This window comes from Sapajus apella, unplaced genomic scaffold (assembly GCF_009761245.1).
Source record: "Sapajus apella isolate SASKATOON/1434 unplaced genomic scaffold, GSC_monkey_1.0 scaffold23, whole genome shotgun sequence".
Classification (NCBI taxonomy): Eukaryota; Metazoa; Chordata; class Mammalia; order Primates; family Cebidae; genus Sapajus; species Sapajus apella.
The window spans coordinates 28,777,578-28,795,486 of NW_022436963.1; the positions used below are offsets into that span (position 1 = coordinate 28,777,578).

General features: G+C 36.2%; 1 protein-coding gene and 1 long non-coding RNA gene across 6 annotated transcripts in view; one reads left to right on the top strand and one right to left on the bottom strand.

Annotated features, from left to right (window-relative positions):
* The window catches only part of LOC116559210, a 13,546-nt gene extending 12,001 nt beyond the window's left edge, over positions 1–1,545 (bottom strand). The window contains exon 1 of the long non-coding RNA XR_004272377.1: positions 1,535–1,545. This is a non-coding gene — a long non-coding RNA (uncharacterized LOC116559210). The remainder of the gene's footprint in view (positions 1–1,534) is intronic.
* Positions 1–17,909, top strand: part of CNTN4 (contactin 4) — a 969,481-nt gene that overhangs the window by 436,975 nt on the left and 514,597 nt on the right. The gene's annotated exons all lie outside the window — the stretch shown is intronic.

Consider the following 17,909-nt stretch of genomic DNA (forward strand, 5'->3'; position numbering starts at 1 on the left):
TTTTATTGCATTTTAGGTTTTGGGGTACATGTGAAGAACATGCAAGATTGTTGCATAGGTACACATATGGCACTGTGATTTGCTGCCTTCCTCCCCATCACCTATATCTGTCATTTCTCCCCATGGTATCTCTCCCCAACTCCCCACCCCGCACTGTCCCTCCCCTATTTCCCCCCGACAGAACCCAGTGTGTGATGCTCCCCTCCCTGTGTCCATGTGTTCTCATTGTTCAACACCCACCTATGAGTGAGAACATGCAGTGTTTGATTTTCTGTTCTTGCATCAGTTTGCTGAGAATGATGGTTTCCAGGTTCATCCATGTCCTAACAAAGGACATGAACTCATCGTTTTTTATGGCTGCATAATATTCTTAAAAGGGTAAAGCCTGTCATCTAAGAAATGTCATTCAGCCAAGAAATTACTCCAAACTTTATTGTCTGAAATAATTTGGAAATAATTCCTTTTAAATTTCAGGAATAAAAGGAGATAAACCACTGTTACAGTTTCAGTTGTTTTTAACTATGTGTTGAAGCTTTCCCAGTCTCTTACGTTGATTTTTCAGTTGTGTTAATTTGGCTATTAAAAGAATTGTGCCATCTTCATAGATGACTCATGTGGAAGTGGATTATCTTTACTAACAGAACTGACTAGAGACATGCAAAAATGGATGCTAAGCCTAGGGAAAGAACCTCCTGAAGATTAGTAAATATGTTTGATGACATTAAACTACACACTATCATTTGTAAGTATTTTCACTTGTCAGCTAGAAAACAATGGCAGATCTTGAGATTCTACCTCATCCTCCTCTGTTAACCAGTAAAGGAGACACGGTGTTGACTTCAGGATGTTTTCTATTCGTCATGCAGCATGTGGGACCAAAAAAACAAGGGAAGGGAAGGAGCTCTGTTGGGTAGGGCTGGGTACGGGAAGGTCTATTTTGCTTAGTTTTCCTCAGGGATAGTCAGAACTCTAAAAATTAGCAGTCTAGTCAAAGGGAAGTTTGGAGGAACAAATGAGGGACCTTCTCCATATCCATTGTCTCTCCATGCCTTCAGCCTGGGAGGCAATAAGTTTCTAGGGATCCAAGCTGTTACCCCTAGCCGGTTTTCATTTAATAACTACATGGCCTAAATAATGTTGTTCTCTTTTCACAATTCTCAGCTGCCAACGGGAGAGTAGTATAATGACTTGCCATTGGATGTCCATTGACTCTTTCAGCCATTGACCGCCTTATTCCATTAAACAGAAAATAGTGACTCTTTCCTGGCTCTTCTCATGAGATTTCTGACCTTTTCCACCACTTTATATTGTCTTTAGAAATAAAGATCCCTTTGATGAGTGGAATTATCTTCCCATATTAATGGTCATGAGTGACCTTGAGAGGCTAATGCATGCAATTTAACAAATCCAAACTCAAGTTAAAATCTGTCTTGATATTCATAATAAGAATTTTTGTGATGTCCCTGACATCCAAAAGAAATAACCTGTGGCAGTGTTCACTCTAATACTTGATCTTGTTAGAGAAAATTTCAACCTTACAGAAATTTTAGAATTACAGCTGAGCCAGCATTACAGTGCTAGGGAATAAGAAATTGTTGTGTTGCCTGTTTTTGAAATATAACAAAAGCTGTGTTTTGAGAGTAATTGACTTCTTAACTCACACTGGACTTTCATGTCTTAAGTTCCTGCAACCTATATTCTTGTGGCTGATTTTGTTAAATATGTACCTATAAATCTCCTGCTTATTATAAGATTATATGTTTAAAGTTCAAAGAAGTAAAATAAACTAGTATTTCTCTATTTTTTGAGATAGTTTTTCCTAGTTCTCATGGCATGTTTTGGGGTTTGTTTTTTTTTTTTTTTCTAAGAGACAGTATCTCGCCCTGTAACCATGGGTTGGAGTGCAGTGGTGCAATCATGGCTCACTACAGACGTGACCTCCTCGGGCTCAGGTGATCCTCCTACCTCAGCAGCCTGAGTAGTTGGGACACAGGCGTGCACCACCAAATCCATCTAACTTATGACAGGTTAAAGGGAGAATTCTTTCTTTTGAGCAAAATGTTTATACCAGGAACAAAAAATTAAAATAGTAGCCATCCCTAGACTCTGTATTTTTGAAAATCAAAATTGTAGTAGAAATTTACTAATGAAGGCAATAGAGTTCTATAAAAGCAACCACTTCTAAAACTTCTTGCTTTTGCACATAAGTAACTGGAAGCAAAGGAAGCTGAAAAATATATTCTACTCTCAAAAAGCTTAATTTACCAACTGTAAGTGAAAGCTTTGGTAGTCATTTAAAAACAAGAGTTGTTTAACTTTTTAAAAAGTAACTGTAGCAATCTTCATCCTCTTTTCTCTCATACAGTAATAGGATTATATTTTGAAATAAAAAAATTTATAAGTTCCCTGACAATTTTTTCTTTAATATTTGCATGAATGGGCGTATATCCATGCTTGGGAGGCAGAGTGAGAAAAGATATTATACTTTACTGAAAAAAAAAATTGTGGGAATCATAGTCTTACAAGTTTACTGGAGCTGCTAACAGCAGCATATGTGCAATGAGTACCATCCTTGAACATTGCTTTGCTTCATCACTGCCCAAATCTCTAGATCTGAATCTTGTTTTCATCGTTGACTTTCTTTATGAACTCAGACGTGGTCTTTATGAACTTAAAGACCATTTTGTCCTCTGTGTTTCTTCTGTCACTAGCCTCTCTGGACTTTGGCTACTTTCTCAGAAAATGAAGAAGACAGATTAGTTCTTCTTAATCCCTGCTCCAGACCGGGCATTCCTTAAGAATGAGTTTGCGTCCAGCTGCAGTGTGGGTACCCTTGGGCTTGGTGCTTTTTCTGAGACACTGTGTTGAGCAGGGATCTTAGCCATGCACTGTCGATGTGAACTCTGGATTCCTTGTGGTCATTACATGTCCTCTGGCACTGTTTCCCAGCTGAGGGCTCGCGCTCACAGCCTTGGCCCTGTTTCATTTTTGTATGTGAGTGTCCTCTGAAGTTTTAATTGCTTACACTGTCTTCCTTTTCGCTCCCTGTTCTGTCACCTTTGAAGTTTTGTTAAAAGCTGCCATTTTACTCTTGAGGACTGGCACTAAATGAGGGAAAATGTATGCTGCTGCTGCTGCTGCTGTTGTTATTGTTGTTGCATGGTTTAGGTCGCTGTGGAGAAATGTCTTTCAAGACTTAGCCTCTGAAATGAGAACCGTGTTGAGGAGATGGGATCTTCATACCACCTGGTGTACGTTTACATGCAAAGTAAAAGTTCAAAGCCTTTTGCCTCATCTGTAGAGCACCTTTCTACATAATAGCAAGAATTGAGTTTGGGTGTGGCTTATGTCCCATCCCCTCTTTTCCTGAGGATTACTTTAAATAAGAATACCTGTTTATTATTTAAAGACCATTTTGTCCTGTGTGTCTTCTGAGATCTAGTTGCCCCGAAGATGCCTTTCAACGTTGCACTTCAACAAAAATAGAACAAGTTTATTGGTAGTCCTTATGACACATCCCCCACAGTTGGATACTTTATCCTCCCCCTTTTAAATCTGCCCTCAATTCTTTCTAAAGCTATGACTTTCTGATGCAAGTGTTCTGCTTTCCCTTTGTTTTCAGATATATGTCCCTTCCTGATACCTCCCTTCATTTCTAGGTTTCAGTTTTCAATTCCCTTTTATTTGATCATATGCTTTTTCTGTGTTCTTTTTAAAAACAATCATGTACTTTCAAGTTTTCACTTTTCTCCTTCAACTACTGTATGAGGTAGGTTGCTCTTGAGATTTTCATTGATGTCAAGACCCTCCACTTGCGTCTTGAGAGATTTGCTTGCTTTTTGTTCAGAGTATTTGGTAATTATATCACATCCCAGTTCATATGTTGATTAGACTACCCCTTTTATAATAGAAACTCCTACGTTCCAGTCTGTTCCTAAATGTTAAGAGGAACCCTGTTTCTTTACGTTAAACCTTAAAAAGGATCCCTGTCGGATTTGGTAGTTTTATATTTTGATGTTCTTTCTTCTATTATGTTTTTGAACATTTTCACAAGAAGAGAAAGCCTTTGTTTGTCCAAGCATGTTTAAAAGACTCTCTCAAAATAGACTGGGTCAAAAATATCCCTTTTAGTACACACTTTCAGGATTTTTGGGACTTATCTGTGAAAGGGCTAATCTGGAAGTCTTTGACAGTCTGGAAGCCTGAAGAAATCCTCCATTTTCCCAAAGCTGTGTTTTTGAATATTCTACTTCAAAGAGGAAGCTCACCCTTTTGCTATTAGTGTCCAGAAAGAACTATGAGTAGATTTTCTGTGACACAAAGAATAGCAGTAGATGAAAGATCCGATTGCCACCATGTTGCATTTAAAATCTCATTTTCTTTAGAGAGCTGTGCACAGGACTCTCCAATAGTCAGGGATTTAAGGATGAAGCAGTTCAGAATCACATCTCCCACCATATAACTCAAAGGTGACATTTATATATCTGGGAACCTTTTAAAAACCATCTAGATCTACAGGTAAATTTCAAATCCACAAAGTTCAACTGGACAGAAAGTTTACTCAAATACATTCTTTCATCCCAGTTTTTAAGCCTAATCCTACTGCTTTTAGGCTAAATCACATTTATAGAGCCGAAATTATTAGTGTATCTCCCGAATGACTGGTGGTGATATTTGACTTCATATACTGATACAACTTTTTATTTAATTCACGTTTTGGAAAGAGCTTGACCTGAAGTCATTGCCCTATGCTGAAAATACTGAATTGTTTTTCTCAAGTACATACCATAAAAACAATGGAACAATGGACCCTATCAAGGTAAGGTCATATCAAAGTAGTGCATTGAAATTGAGCCCTGAAAAAAATATTTTTTAAATATTGTGTGTGCGTGTGTGTGTGTGTGTGTGTGGTAGAGACTCGGTCTTACTTTATTGCCTAGGCTGATCTTGAGCTCCTGGCTTCACGTCATCTTCCTGCTTTGGCCTCCCAAAATTGTGAGATTATAGGCATGAGTCACATAGCCGACTCTAAAAATGAATATATTTTTCAGATATCAAGGCCTAGCAATTTTTCTAGGGTAGCAAAGGTAGTCTCTTTTTTCTCTACTTTGCAAGTGCAACATTTGATATTGCGTAGATGTTGTAGAAGAGTATGTTGAAGAGCCCAGATTCTAAAATGCCACCATGTAGTTTAGATCTTGGTTTTAGTGCTTGATCATTGGGACCTTGAGAATATTGCTCAACTTTTTCTCTCCTCAGTTTGTCTCATCTATAAAATTATATAAAAGGCACTCTATACCATGTAGGGTTTTTGTGCCTAATACATGAGGAGTATGGAATTAAATCTTAACCCACTGGCATCTGTACTGCCTGCCACTGTAGTATATAAAGAGATGCAGTGGATTCCTAAATTTTGGGGGAAACATTGTGTTTTATGTACATGCATTCTATTAGGGAAATTTAGGAAACCTTGTATTGCATGTTTTCATGCAATATATTGGTACTTGTATGAAGCCACATAGACAATTGGAATATTGTCCCAAAGATATATAACAGCTTTAGTCACAGAGGTTCCTATGAATGCATTAAGACAGAAGGTATAGCCTAGATTTGGTCAGTCTGAGATGGTGCCTAGAAAGTCTAAAGGCTAATATCTGAAAATAGATTCCAAACCTTGAGGCTTCAGGACCCTCAGTCCTTCTATTCATCACCAGGATGCTTTATGTTGTCATTGAAGTTTTAGGTATTTGGATCTGCTTGTTCACCTGTATCTTTCCTCATATGTCTCTCTGAATGTAAAGATTTTGCCTACATCTGATGAAAACTGCCCACTGTTCAAATTATTTGTCATATGTATCTGCTTGGAGCAGAGTAAGATACTTCTAAGGGAACTTGACATTTTATGACTCAGGATATCAGATTCATCCTTACCACTGGCTATTCTCCAAAATTTGGAAAGTTCATTGGTCTTAGGGACCAAGATCATGAGACTTTCTAGAAAGATGAATTAAAAAATTGCTATTCATCCATTCATTTATTCATTTATCCACATATCTACCCACATAAATATTTGCTTTAGTTATTTATCTTTCTCTGGAAGTGAGGAAAGCTGAAAAGAAAGTAATTGGGGTGCATTTCCAATAACACTCCTTCTGCAAGTGGAATGAAACTCTCTTCCTCCCATTAAGTCTCTTTCCGTAAGTAAACTTTATAGAATGAATTGTGCTCCTCCCCACCTAAAAATTCATCTGTTTTGAAGGCCTAATCCCCAGAATACCTGAACATGACCTTATTTGTAAATAAGTATGTTGCAGATATAATTAGTTAAGGTTATATCACATAGAAGTATGGTGGATCCCTAATGTCATATTACTGGTGTCCTTATAAAAAGGGGAAATTTGGACACAAATAGACACACAGGGAAAACACCATGTGAAGATTAGAGTTATTTTGCACAAGCCAGGAAACTACCAGAAGCTAAGTAGAAAGAAAGAGACCTTTTCCTGGTGCTTTCAGAGGGAACATGGCCCCACTGACACTTTGATCTCAGACTTCTAGTCTTCAGAACTTTGACACAATACACTTCTCTTGTTTAAGTCACTCAGTTGATGTTACTGTGTTACAGCAGCCCTAGCAAAGTCATGGAGTAAACTGTGGAATTAATACCTTTCCCCAACATTGCATAAAACTATTCTCTATCTACTTTGCAATGCATTTTGGATATTCTTCTGTGTCATATGTAAATATGTTTTTATGTTATTTCTAATAGTTTTAGTATATAAAATTATTTCCCAAATATAAAAAAGTACATTCAGTTTGATATATATAACATCTCTAATTATATTAATAGTTAAAAATTCTGCAGAGTGGGGGTGTAATCTGGTTTACATTTGAAGCTATCCATTTTACTTGTTAACTTTCCTAACTGCTGTTTTATATACTTTGATGTTATAAAGTTCTTAAATTGACTAATTTTTAAATACAGGAGTGAATAAAAAAGAAATACAATATAATCATTCCTGATGGTAGTCATTTTTCTTATGTATTCATGCCTAGTTTTCACCAATGTGCATTTATTTTACAAATTTCTAACATACATATACAGTATATGCACACACAGGCCCCCAGTGTTCTTTACTTTGATTTATTACTTGATGTCTTACAGATATATTTACTTTTATAGTACCTTTATGGAATATTTGAAGTCTCCATACAATTTTCCATCAAATATATGTGCCCAAAATATTACTGGTATAAATACTTCCTATTATTGAACATTTGGTTTCTTTTTAGCTTTAAGCTATTGGAATATGTGCTGTAGAACCTATAGCTATCCTAACCGTAAGAAGGATATGTCAAAGGTTATAAAACTTTGTTGATCTTCTGTAATTATTTTCATAAGGATTATTCATTATCAAGATAATAGTGAAATTAATTTAGGCTGGCAATTTGTTCCTGAAATTAGCATAAACCAGCAATATAGAAAACAATAATATACAGATAAGATTCAATTTAATGCTAAATTTTAGTAATCAGAATTCTGACTTTCTGAATATATTGTGTACTTTATCAGGTGAATGCTTTAGCTGTTCATATCAACCTCAGCTTGCCCCATTCCTGGAACCTAATGCTTTGTCTTTAAATTCTCTGTCAACTGGCACTAACTTCTTTTGAGACATGTGTGTTGGAAACAAGTTTTTTCTTAGTTTACCAACTTCATTATTTTTTCCTTAATCTCGACTTGTTATAATAATCTTGAGAACAAAATATTTAGAAATGCCTTAGGCATAAATCCCAAAGAGATTCAATATAAGAAGTCCATGTTATTTACACTTGGAAAGCAAACTTTGACTTTTTGTTCTTTACCACATAGGCTTGATGTGAAAATCAATGAGGTGTTCTAGTTTTATTAACTTGATTTCTTTTTATCTTTTTCACAATAAAGGAAAACACATGAAATTAATGTTACAAGTAAACAGATTCCCAAGCCTTGCTACCTAATGCTGAACATCTGTGTACTTCAAAGACGATATAGAATTTTTGAGATAAAGTGGTATTTTTTTCTCTTCTGATAACTGATATTCAGGATAGGAAACAGTTTGCTTCAAGAAAATGCTACTTTGCGTACTATAAAATACTAGTGATTACTGCACTCTTACAGGTTTAGAACTAGGAGGAAACTCAAGAGTTATCTAATATTTTTCCCTTGCAGACTCAGTAATGATACTGAGAGAATATCTTTTAATAATACAGGTAATCTATTATTAAAGTGAAAGTGGCAGAGGATAAGATAATATACCATAATCTGTTTCATCAGTGTCCTGTGTGTGTGTATCAGCAAATATTTTTTCAGCCAACTAATAGATAATATAAAAATTGGGGTTGTAAGATCTATCCATAGAAACAATCATAAATTACTAGTCATATAATTTATTTGCCTCCCTTTGTAAGTTTATTGCCTCTTGTGATTAATAATAAACTTGAAGGTAGGTATGGTTGAATGTTAACATGCACCCAAGGTTTGATTACATAGAATTGCATCACGTTGCTTGGCACCACTCAGCTGAGTCTCCAAACAGCTAGTTTGGAGGCATGTGTCTCGTGGGCATGGGTTGTTAATTTCTGTTGCAGCAAAACAGAAAGCAGTCAACTAAGAGAGTGGAGGTGTGTGGTTATAGAGCAGAGAGAAGAAAACAGGGTGGGGGAATATAATTTTTTTAAATTCTGCTTCTGCTCCAGGTACTGGATGCCATAAGATATTGCCTACTGCTGTGGACAGTTTCTTTAAATAAGTGGTAGGTGTTTCAGTATGATTTATTCATTGTCTATAGAAACCCTAATGTGGATCATGTTCATACATAATGTATAGAAGAATGATTATTAAATTGTCAATTTCATAAACAATCTAATAAGTAATTGTGAGTCAAAAATATTCAGGGTCCAATTACAAGGAAAAGTACAATTTTTAACAATGTTTGATGTATTTTATTTGTCGTGATCCGAGGTTTATGAGGTAGTTTATGCCCTGTGCTTACTTAAATTTTATGTTTATTTGCCCATTAATAGAGCGGACATAAATGAAAAGGATCAAGTAGGAGGAAGGGAAGCAGCCAACGTTGTCAAATTAACAGGTTTACTAACTGCACCTGTGATGTTATATTGGAGAGTGCAGAAATACTGAAAAACATATAAGGATTTCAAAGCATCTGTTTTGCATATAAGTAAACTGAAGCTTATGAGATTTCTTCACTCATTACATGCTAGAACTTGCACCCAAGTCCATATTTCCTAGTCTAATCTCCTAGCTTTCTACAACTATCTTCTGGAACTGGGGGGCCAGATTTAGGGTATCTAGGGAATTATTTGTTTGCACCCTTAAACTCATTTGAATTTTGTAAAATCTTCAGTATAATACCTTCACATTAGGGGTCATACTTGCACAGGGCAACTTTGGCTAATGGTTATTGGAAATGTGGAGTATGGGCATTCTAGGGCACTTTTCTTAGTTTTTCTCTTTTTTGGGAGTAAGGTAAGGCTATAAAAATAGATAATATTAAACCATATAGTCATTTATGTATTCAATACTTTTTTTTATATCAACAAAGCCTCTAGTACCAAACTGTACTATTATGTACCTTATTTTGCAAGTAAGTCAAGAGTAAAACAGTTTTTTCCATATTAAGGAATCATACAGGATAGGAAAGGTTGATAAATTCTGATACCACTTAGCAAAGCTTCCTTCTCCCTAAAGTAGGTATGATAGAAGGTAAACTTTAGAATTTTAAGACTATTCACTGTTCACAACACTGTTTATCTTATATTTGTCACATATCATTTTCTCAGGATACCTGACATAACCTCTCGAAGACATTTGGTTTAAAATTAATTGGCAGTCAATGGCAAAGTGTAGAGTCACTTAAATTTGCTGAAGCAAGCACAGTGGCATCTACCAGAGTATATGTCAGATTGTTCTCAGACCACCAAGGGCAAAACTATGTGCTGAGGGAGGCTGTACTGGTGCTACCGTGTTGGAGGTCTTCTTCAACTCTTAATTAGGTTGCAGTGAGTGGAGACGCCATCTTGACTGGCTCTCTGGAAACCATTAGGCAGGGCCACTGACCTTGGCAACTCTAATGTTTATCTCTGTGGAATTAAGTTGTGAAACTAAAAGGCATTGCACAGTGCTTCCAAATATTTTAAACGAGCAATGTAGAGACTACATTTATTCCATTAAAACTAACTACCAGTGTATACAGTGACCTGGTACAGGACACTCTGCAGGTATCAATCTACCTTTGGGTCAGTAGCACAGTGCCCCTTGCCTTCTGCTGTCACATTAGCGACATCATTTTTATTTTTAGCCTGGACATAACAGCTGGTTAAATTATGTGGGGAGTAACTTTTCTTGATAAGATCAGCAAGGATGCTAGAAGTAGGACTGACAGTGAAATAGCTGCAGCCAACTGGCCTCTCAGCCACCAGTCTTATCTCCTGGATAAATAAGAAGCTTGCAATTACATTTTGAAAATCTCTAATAGTCAGATAAGCAAAACAGGACTTCCATGGATTCAGGTTAAAAGGTTTGATTGTGAGTTGTGATTTAAGGCCAAAGGAAGAGAAACAGCCAAGAGAGGATAGTATAGGATAGGAGACAGAGTGTCAGTAATGAACTAGCACCAGAAAATCTTCTGCAAAGAATATCAACAAGAAATAATCTCCGAGACACAGGATTTAAGCTTCTACATTTTCTTTCTATTCCTAACAGTGTGCCTAGCAACAGCTGATATAGTACAAATTTTGCTGAATGTCAGATCGAGAGCTTTGGAAGGTTTATTTCTGCAGGAGATTAAGGTACAAATATTTCCAGATTCATTTCAGGGTGGCAAGATCAACTCACAGCATGAGGCTTCTGTCATCATAGAGATGCATTTTGGCACTTTTTCTTCTCTCGTAAATGAACTGGCAAAATTGCCACTTGAGTCAAATGGAAGAAGGCAAAATGTTGTTGTGTTAGCTGTTCTGGGGAGTGAGTGGCATGTTTCCTGGGCCAGATAGTGGGTCAAGATTCAGTACGGGAACTCAGTGTTCTCTATGAAACTAGAAGATCAGAAAACAACTGATGATGCCTGTGTTGTATTCATGATGGGCTTTAAAAGAAACGCTTCCACCCATTATGTTATCACTATATTGAGCATGCATTAATAGAGTAGAAATAGAAATCATCAGCATTAACACACATTAATTTTATGAAATATCACACCCAGGGTGTATACATGGACATGCCATAGGATGCACCAAAATAAATCTTTACAATTTATTTAGTTCTTCACTGCTCTGGGAAACCTATATTTTGTCATTTACAGAAAATACATAGCTCAGTGGCTACCATTAGTTTGAAAAATAACAGAGGCTGTATTTTGACCTGAAAGGAACAGAACTCTAATGTTATTGCTGTTGTAATAAAGAACTAAGCACCTAACCCTATGCTTGAAAGAGTCACTGGGTGAAGACAGAGCTGTTCACTTAAAGCACTCAGATTCAGAAGCAACTTTTAAAAATCAAACCCCGAGGAACCCCATTTAATAAACAATAATAAGGCATGCTTGAGAGGCAGTTGTGGGAGTCCAAGTGTAATCAAGTGTTTCTGTCTTAGTGTTTGTTCCGCTTAGCCAGAACTCTGCGTCACCTGGGATTTGGGCCCTGGGAAGGGATAACAGTGAATAAGGGTTTAGCTCGGGACTTTGCTGCACATTCATCTTTGGAGATACCAGAGGCCAGTTGGAGCTCACAAACTTCACGGCTTCATCGATTTTTAGCTTCCATAGGGATAATAGATAGCCAAAACAAGACAATTGCATTGCTCCATCTCTGCCACTTCATTTCTCTTTCCTTAGTACACATTTAGATTTTGCAGAGAGTTCATGGGACAGACAGAAAAAGAAAACGCTGTGCTGTGTTCACAAATGGTTCAAGACTGAATTAAGAATCACAATGGTATTTTCTCTATTGTTAATACATTATTTAACTTTGTATTATACATTGAGTATTTAAGCTGTTTAAGCGTTGTTTTACTTGCATATATTAAGACAAATATAATCTGGTGATTTCCACACAGTGGACTTCAGAAAAAAAATTTCAATCAAGAGCTACCTTGGTATGAAGGTAAAGAAGCAACAAGCCTCTCTGTGGTAGACATTGAACTTTGCATATTTTGGACACATCTGTCCTCTTTTTTCCTCTAAGAACACACAAGAGAATCCTTATTGTTAATTTGTTAATTCAGAAACCTTTCTTAGTTACATATTTTTATGTATTCATACTTACAAATCAAGAAGCTGATACTACCTATAATCCTAACAAAATTAAATCTTTCTCAGACCCCACTTGCCAGTATTCATGATTGTCCCATGACAGCCAGTGGTGTCTCTATATTTTACAATTATTCATCGATCAGGCTTAAGTATTTTGGTAAATGATGGAGACACACTCCTTGGTGCCTTAGCCCTCCTTGGAGAACATGGGAAGAAAGATTGTTCTTATGCAATTATAAGAAGACTGTGGCCATCCAAGAATCCAAGTTTATTTTTAAACAAGCCTACTCTCACCAAAAATAGTTGAATAGAATATTGTCAGTCATAAGAAATCAACAAATGTTTTAAACACCTTTAAAGTATACTGTGCTAGGCATCCTGATGGGATACAAAAAATATGAGGAGATACTGTGGTTGAATAAAAACAACATGAGTTTCTGTCCTCAAGAAACTTATAATTGGGAAAATAAAACAATGTACAGGATTCAGTTTCTTCCTGGGTCAGTTTTGGGAGATTGTGTGTGTCCAGGGATTTATCCAGTTCTTCTGGATTTTCTAGTTTGTGTGCATTGAGGTGATCATGGTAGTCCCTGAGGGTTCCTTCTATTTCTGTGGGGTCTAAATTTGTTTATTTGGAGCACTGCTCATTTTTTTTAATTAGTCTAGCAGTCTATTTATCTTATTAATATTTTCAAAGAACCAATTCCTGGATTCATTGATCTTTTGCATGGTTTTTCACATCTCAGTTTCCTTCAGTTCAGCTCTGATTTTGGTTATTTCTTATCTCTGCTAGTTTTGCGGTTAGTTTGTTCTTTCTTCTCTGTTTCCTCTAGTTGTGCTGTTAGGTTGTTAATTTGAGGTCTTTCTGAATTTTTGATGTGGGTGTTTAGTGCTTTAAACTTTCTTCTTAACGCTGTCTTAGCTGTGTGCCAGAGATCATGGTATGTTGTATCTTTGTTATTATTTTCAAAGAATTTATTGATTTTTGCCTTAATTTCATTATCTACCCAAAAGTCACTTAGCAGCAGGTTGTTTAATTTCCAGGTAATTGTATGGGTTTGAGCCATTTTCTTATTATTGATTTCTTTTTTTTGTTGCGCTGTAGTCTGAACATGTGGTTGCTGTGATTTTGGATCTTTTGCATTTGCCTGAGGATTGTATTATGTCCAATTGTGTGGTCAAATTTAGAATATGTGGCGTGTGGTGATGAGAATATGTACTCTGTTGTTTTGGGGCGAGGAGTTCTGTAGATGTCTTTTAGGTCCATTTGGTCAAGTATTGAGCTCAGGCCCTGAATATTTTTGTTAATTTTCTGCCTCACTTACCTGTCTAATGCTGTCAGTGGGGTGTTGAAGTCTCCCACTAATATTGTATGGAAATATAAGTCTCTTCACAGGTCTCTAAGAACTTGCTTTATGAATCTAGGTGCCCTTTGTTGGTTGCATATATTTTTAGGGTAGTTAGGTCCTCTTATTGAATTGAACCCTTTACTGTTATGTAATGCCTTTCATTGTCTTTTTTTATCTTTGTTGGTATAAAGTCTATTTTCCTGAAATTAGAATAGCAACTTCTTTTTTTATTTTTGTATGCTTTCTATTTGCTTGGTACATTTTTTTTCCATCCCTTTATTTTAAGCCTATGGGTGTTATTGCTTGTGAGGTGGGTCTCTCTTAAAGACAGCATATCATTGGGTCTTGCTTTCTTATCCAGCTTGCCACTCTATAGCTTTTAATTCCAAGGACATGAAAAACACTTTTCAAGAAAAATACATACTTGCAGCCAACAATCATATAAAAAATGTTCAACATCACTAATCATTAAAGAAATGCAAATCAAAATCACAATGAGATACCATCTCATGCCAGTCAAAATGGCTTTTATGAAAAAGTCAAAAAATAACAGATGCTAGTATGGTTGTAGGATAAAAGGGAATACTTATACACTGCTGGTGGGAATGTAAATTAGTTCAGCCATTACGGAAAGCAGTGTGGTGATTTGTCAAAGAACTTAAAACAGAAGTAGCATTTGACCCAGTAATCCCATTACAGGTTATATACCCAAAGAAATATACATTAATCTGCCCTAAATACACATGCCTGCATATATTCATTGCAGCACTATTCACAATAGCAAAGACATGAAACCAACCTAAATGTTTATCAACAGTAGACTAGATAAAGAAAATGTTGTACATTTATACCATAGAAAACTATGCAGCCAAAAAAAAAAAAAAAAAAAAAAAAAAGAACAAGATAATGTCCTTTGCAGCAACATAGATGGAGCTAGAGGCCATCATCCTAAGCAAACTAATTGCGGGAACAGAACACTGAGTACTGATATTGCTACTGCATATTGTTACTTATAAGTGATCACATGGACACAAAGAGGGGAAGAATAGACATGGGCTGGCTTGAGTGTGGAGAGTGTGACTAAGGGGAAGATCAGAGAGGAAATAAAATGGGATAAAATGGATATTTGGAATGTCTTGCTACCTGACCATTACTTAAAAGAAGATACCTTTTCTTTCTTTTCATGAAAACAAAACTATTTGTCTTCACTATCCACTCTATTAAGGAAAATAATTTTCTCAATATATAAATTAAGGCATAAATGTATTTAATGTGAACTAGGTATGTTTTTTTGGTTGTTGTTTGTTTTGTTTTGTTTTGTTTTAAGACGGAGTCTTGTTCTGTCACCAGGCTAGAGTGCAATGTCCCTATCTCGGCTCACTGCAACCTCCGCTTCCCAGGTTCAAGTGATTCTCCTGCCTCAGCCTCCTGAGTAGCTGGGACTATAGGCATGCACCACCACATCCAGCTAATTTTTGTATTTTTAGTAGAGATGTGGTTTCACTATGTTGGCCAGGATGGTCTCGAACTCTTGACCTCATGATTTGACCACCTTAGATTCCCAAAGTACTGGGATTACAGTTGTGAGCCACTGCACCTGGCCTAAGTCTTAAGGTAAGTGAGGCCAGAGTAAAGGAGCACCAAGCCTCACTTAAATGGGTTCATATATCTAGGCTGCAATCAGTTAAAACACATGGCACATTTACAAACATAAAACAAAAAACAACATCCAGGTGTTTCAGTAGAAACCAATAGAAAAGTGTTTTAAGAATGCTGGTGATCAGGGAAAATTCCAGAGAGCTCACAGAAAAACAATTTCAATCCTTTGGACTTTTAAAAAGAAAAGATTATAGAATAAGTTCTGGAAAATACAGATGTCAACAGAAACATTCATCTGCCTTTGTAAATTAGGGAACATAGGTTTGGTACCTGCATGGTACAAGACGAAATTCTGATCATGTTGTGGGGGAAGTAAAATTTAAAAACGTATGTACTCTACCTAACATTAAAGACCTTACACCCTAACTAAGGAACTAATATGCAGTTATAAATTGGGATTTGACAAGTAGCACTGGAAAAAGGTGATTTATTATTCAGAGAAGTAGCACCTTTGATCTGTGGACGTCTAGAAATGTTATCTGTTTGGAAGGTGAGCTGGGTGTCAAAGAGAGGAGATTTTATTTTAAAAGGCAGTTATGGGGCGGAGGAAACTGTCAAAACAAAGCTATGCAGGCAGTGCAATATGCAGCAAGCTGCTGACTGGAAAAACCAATTCGATGGAACATGGTTGTATGCCAGGGAGATTGGAAGATGTGTTCAGAAGAGTCAGTGAAATTTGACTGCAGATGGTCTATAAGGAAGGCGAAGTGCTACAGCATGGTGAAGTGTTGAGTAGGCATCTGGAGATTGGAGTTTCAGTCTGGTCTCTGTCACTTACTCACTGTGTTTCCTCGAGGACCATTTGACGTCCTTGGCAAGTACGTGTCTTACCTGGAATGTGATGGTGTCCAAATGGAAACCAGTGTATTAACTCACAGTGATTCCATACTGCAAATTTTTCTTCCAGGTTTGAGGGTAGATCACCAGGTTATTGGTTAAACACCACACAAAGTAATTGGCTTGAGTTTAGGAACCATGTCTCAAAAATTTGTTGTATCTTTAAAGAGAAGAATCATACTTAGCCTGGGGAGATATATTATTTGAGAGATATAAGAACTGAAACCTCCCATGAGAATGGTAGACTGGATTTGTATGTCCCAACTAGCACTCATTCCAGTGCGTGTAGTATCTACAGTGTTCTATCTCTGTAGGTATGTTTTGATGTACTTGTTTTTATTCTTTTTCACAGTACATATAGTTGAACTCATTTAAGTTAATACGTAAGATGCATTTGGGCCATCCATCTCAAGTACAAGAATATGGAACCAAAGTTCTTTATTTTAAAACTCTAGTTGAAGAACTTCCTTGAAATAAATATCCAAACTCCAATAACAACATTGGCTTCTAAAAGGAGCCTAAAGGCATTCAACAGTGTGTCCTAAGGGATCAAATGTCGAATATGATGGTTACTAACACAGGGAGAAAGAGACCAGAGCTGGAAACCAGTAACAATATCTTCCAGTATTTTGGGGGAAGATGGAGGCTGAAAAGGATGAGGAAGAGAAAAACATGAAAATTGGGTTTCAAACTGAATTATGAAAACAGAGGAAATATTTCTGTAAATATATCACCAAAAGTTATTAACTGAATTATTTCTTTTCATTTTACTATTTTCTATTAAACTGTTCAAACAGGTTGATTCTAGCCACTTAGAAAATACTGTTGAATATGTCTTGAACCAAACCAATAGATGAGTTAGTTTAATTATATGCATTTACAACTGAAGAAACACAAAAGGGTCATTTTTACCAGTAGTTAAAGCTATGTGCTTCCCGTAACTACCAAATTGGACTAAAAAAAGTTATCTGAATAATCAATGTACAGTATATGTATTCATATCTCAGTTAATCTATATCACATTGTTCAGCTCTATTTCTATCTGATCAAAATTAATCTTTATAATGAAGTACCTTAGGTATTTTAGGATAGCAGTATGATTTGTTTTCTAAGTTATCAAATAAAAATTCAGTTGTCTTCACTAAAATTTCAGGTATGTTTAGTGTTTTAATAAATTCTCTATCCAAATAAGGTATTTAAAGGTATTAGTTTCAGACTTCCTTTTGGTAAATGTGTTTATATGTGTAAGTTTTAACTTGCTAGTTTTATAATATATATTAATTTCTAAACAGGATTTAGAGCAAAAAAATCCAAACATACTTGGCTTAGTCCGGGTTTCACTTTAGAAAGTACCACTGGTCATCTCCGTGATACTTTCTCCAGTGTAGGACATTTCATCTTGCAACAAATTACAATTTTGAGTAACACATCAGCAGTGAGGCCAGCTGATTTTAGGTAAACCCCTGTCGTACCCAGAGGAAGCTTTTAATTAAATCTTGAGAAAAGAAAAAAAAAATTACTGAAAATTAAGAACTGGCAAAGTTTCTTGTAAATAGGTAGGTAGTAAATATTTTCTTTTTATTTTATGGGCCATATGATTTTTGTCGCACTACTCGCCCCTGCTGTCGTATCACAAAGCAGTCACAGGCAATGCCGAAATGAGCAAGCATTGACGCGTTCCAATATTACTTACAAAAACAGATGTTAGACTTTTGGCCTTAGGGTCTGGGATTTGGCCTTTAGGCCATAATTT